Source organism: Suricata suricatta, chromosome 9 (assembly GCF_006229205.1).
Source record: "Suricata suricatta isolate VVHF042 chromosome 9, meerkat_22Aug2017_6uvM2_HiC, whole genome shotgun sequence".
Classification (NCBI taxonomy): domain Eukaryota; kingdom Metazoa; phylum Chordata; class Mammalia; order Carnivora; family Herpestidae; genus Suricata; species Suricata suricatta.
Genome location: NC_043708.1, coordinates 5704203 through 5708692, shown reverse-complemented (window position 1 = coordinate 5708692; position 4490 = coordinate 5704203).

Below are 4490 nucleotides of genomic sequence, written 5' to 3'. Positions count from 1 at the left end.
ATGAGTTTAAGCCTTTTGCACAAGGCCCAGAGATGGTAGACAGTTGGATCTCAGCTTGGGGTGAGCACCCTTCCAAGGAAGATGGATACAAAGAGGAGGGGAGCAGTGTCCACACTGGCGGATCTCTCAGAGCCCGAGGGCGGAAATGCCTGATGCAGAGCAAGCCCAGCAAGCCACTCTGAGAAAGGTAAACAGAAGCAAAATGTCAGAACTGAAGACCAAGTGGCCAGCTCTGTACACATGGGCTGGGCAGGCTTCACGGAGGAGAAGGCACGGGAGCTGCAGTGAAGAGATCATATAGAACTTTGCCTGGGATGAGCTTGGGACACGCCGACCTCCCCATTTTTTTTTAATGCTTTATTTATTCTTTTTGTGAGAGAGAGACAGACAGAACGCAAGCTGGGGAGGGGCAAGAGAGAGGGAGACACAGAATCCACAGCAGGCTCCAGGCTCTGAGCTGCCAACACAGAGCCTGATGTGGGGCTCAAACTCACAAACTGTGAGATCATGACCTGAGAAGATGTCAGACGCTCAACTGACTGAGCCAGGCGCCCCTCCCATCTTGTGAATGGTCCCAACCTGTTCACTTGAAACCCCTTCAGAGAGAACATGATAAAGGATGCCGCGATCAAACCTTCTTTTCCTCTCTGGATCCACGTTCTGGTACTATATCCTAAAAGCATCGAATTAGAAGGCATTTGAAGATGGCTGACACATCTTCATTTTGACCAGGAGCAAACGTGTATTGCCTGCTGTGGACTGACTCCCTGTGTCTTCCCAAAGTACACATGTTAGTCCCTCGTGTAACGGTTTTGGAAGGTGGGGCCTTTGAGAGGTGATCAGGTTATGAGGTTAGGGTGCTCAAAAGAGAATCCATGCCCTTATCAAAGAGACCGTAGAGAGCCCCCTTGTCCTTTCTTCTGTGTGAGGACACAGCAGACGATGGTAGTCCATGAACCAGGAAGCAGGCTCTCGGCAGACACCAGATTGGCTGGCACCTCGACCTCACACTTTCAGCTTCCAGAACGATGTGAGATAAATTTCTATTGTTTATAGGCCATCCAGCCTAGGCGATTTTGTTACAGCATCACAGGTGGACGAAGACATTACCCAACCTCTCTAGTCATGATATCAGAAATAATTTACATGGGAAGAATGCTGGAAAAAATTACCTGCTCTGTTTTGAAAAAGGAAAGTTAAATTCACAACAGGAGCCAAAGACTTAGCTACACATATTCGTGACTTTGCTTTTGTGTCTATTCTTATATGAAATCTGAAACTAGCATAGAGCCAGGATTTACCATATTTGTAAATGGTCCCATGATCTACCGTCTGCCATCTTCTATCAGGGTTTCAATAATCTTGTGTTTGTGTCTTTTTCTATCTCCCCTTGGGGTCATTGGCTCATTTTGGGGGAAGCTGAGATGTTATCCTGAGTAATAGATAGGGAGATAATCTTTAGCAACACAGACTTCTAATGTCCTCAGCATCTTCCTTCTTGTTGGGACTAAGAAGTTACTCCTTCAGGCATTACAAAAAACTTCTCTTCCAGTGTCCTTGATGCAGAACATTGAAAAGTTCTATTCTTGAATGTCATTGATGATTGTCTAAGCCAAGGAATATCATAAAGTCACAAGCAAATCTTATTTATTGAGGGCTTCTCTGGGCAAAATACTTTTTCAGAAGCATTTTATCTGTTATGGTATTCAAAATTTTATAGGTGAGAAATCTAGATCTTAGAAAAAGTTCAGTGATGATCCCAAGGTCACAACAGTGGAAACACTAAGTCAAGATTTACCCCCAGGCTTCTGAGTCCAAGTGTCCCAGATTCTCAGAGCCTTTCTATGCTAATGAAGCATTTATGTAAATGTAAGACATGAGAGTATCAATGGGAACTTGAATATGTTTCTTTTCAAAAGTCTAGCTGTGGAAATGCCTATTTCTCTAGAGCAGTATTTCCCTAAACCTATCTTTGTAGAGCATTCATTTTGCAATGGATTCATAAAAAAAGTGTTTGGTCCAAAAAGTTTCAGATATATTGAATTAAACAAAGATAAGTCCATTTTTCTCCTGCTGGCATTCAGAGAGCTTTCAACACACCAATGTGTATTGTGGATTTCCATTTTCAGTGTTAAATGTGTTTAACAAACACATAGGACTTACAGGATGGGGATGTGGACCCTGGGATAAACGATAATGATGGTTAGACCCTGTATCCTATCCCCCAAAACTTTCTACCAGGTCAGAGAAGAGCTGAAGTAGTAATTACATATCAACTCCCTTCTGGTAGCTGTTCTAATTACCTTTTGCTTTTCCCTTAATAAATTTATGCCCCAGCACAACTATGGGCACTCGGGTCATTTAAAAAAAATAATTACTAAGATTTTAACCTCTTTGAGGCCAAGTGACTGCTTCTTTCCACCTGTTCAACTCCTAAGGACCTATCACTTACAATAAGTAGACAAGATATTACATTTATTTGATAGCAATTTAAAAAGCAGTTAAGAACACAGGTTTGAAAACTTGATTATATTCAATACAAGGTGTTGCCACTTGTGAGGCACATTATTTAATTTTCTTGAGTCTCAATTTCTTCTTTTGTAAAATGTGCCTTAAAAATAGACATTTAATAGTGCTATTGGGAGTGCCTACCATGTGCCCGATGTGTATTTAGCAAAAGTCTCCTTCATGAAGTTAACTGGACCTCCCAGCTTGAAATTGCAAGCTCTGTATACCTCCACTTCCTGACCTCCAATGCTGTTCTGTAATTTTTTTACAAGTCTTATCACCTTCTAATGCACTACAACATTTATTTCCTTATTTATTTCTATTGTTTGTTGTCTGTCCCCCTCCATCTGCACGTTAGCAACAAGAAACAAGCTTCTGTCTGGTTTTTTTTATGTTTTTTTTTATTTTTGAGAGACAGAGACAGAGATAGCATGAGCAGGGGAAGGTCAGAGAGAGAAGGAGACACAGAATGTGAAGACAAGCTCCAGACTCTGAGTTGTCAGCACAGAGCCCAATGTCGGGCTCAAACCCATGAACTGTGAGATCATGACCTGAGCGGAAGTCAGATGCTTGACTGACTGAGCCACCCAGGCGCCCCTGTTCTGTTCACTGATGTATCCCGTGGATCAAGATGAGGACCAGGCATATAGGTGATGCGGAAAGGTGTGTGCTGAATTAACCTACACAAGTAGTAATTGTTCATCAAAGATAAGAGGCATCCTACCAGGCATTCAGGATGAGTAAGCTGAGGCCAGGGTAGAGCAGAACTGTGAGTAAATGTCCCCAGGGCCTTCCGGAGCCTCCTAGAGGAACAACTGATGACACTTACTATCGGATAGATACCATTGGCCTTCACACAGGTTCTTGATATTTGGGTGTTAACGTTAACCTGTAAAAGATCATAAACCCAAAGCATCATACATCAAAAAATCAATACTCATGTCAGCTCTGTAGCTTGCTAGAGAAGAGCCATCCTTTTCCAACACAGCTGCCAGCCTCACGCTCCTGTTTCTAAAGCCTGTGTGTGCACAGAGCTGCAACCCACACTCCCAGCACAACACGAGACAGGGCAATGTGAAAAGACTCTGTGTTACCGAGGTCTCTGTTCTATTCTCTTCCTGATGAGGGAAAGAGAGTGATTGCTAAGTCACAGAAGGTTGCAGAGATTTATCACCAGTTGCCAAAGCTTGCTGATAAGTTCAAGACATCCTGATCCTAACAGAGGCCACTGCAGAGCATTAAGCAGGAAGCCCAGGAAGGTAGGGTGAGTCCAGGGCGGGGGCTGGCACCAGGTAAAAAAGAAAAATGCCTCTCTGGGAGATTAATCCTTCCTGTAGTCCACTGGTAAAGTAATAAAAGGTTTATGATTCATTTCTTCCTTGATAATGGAGGAGACAATTAGTAATTACTGGATTTATGGTATTTGTTGTGTTAACTCAACCAATAAAGTATCCAGCAAAATTGTGCTTTGAAGCCCTTTTGTTGTAGAATAATAGGACAAAAGCTTTAAAAAAAAAAAGCAGCAAGCGGCTGTACCATGTGTCACCTATGAATTTAACTAACATTTATATTGCAAAGTTCTAAGTGTTGTCACAATTTTCCCCATTTCCTGCATTTCGTTCCCCCCAGAATGAATTTGGGGAGGTAGGAACCAGCATTTGGTGCTGTGTAAATCTGCCTTCTCAGGAATGCCTGCCTCTCCCCTCTCTCTCTTTCAACACCGTGGACCACTCTTCCAGCACCCTCAAAATTCACCACTGGCCCTCCTCACCTCCTTGTCTCCCAGCATGGGGCACCTGGGGAGACACATTGATGCTAACCAGGGATGTCTGTGGAATACAGTGCATGTCTTGAAAAGATTCAGTGGGCAAACTTTCTACCTTCAAGGCGAGGGGAGTTTTCACATCTCTGGAAATGTTCAGGATGAATGCTTAAATCCAACAAACATGACCGTGGGGGTTTTAGGTACATGGGCATATGAC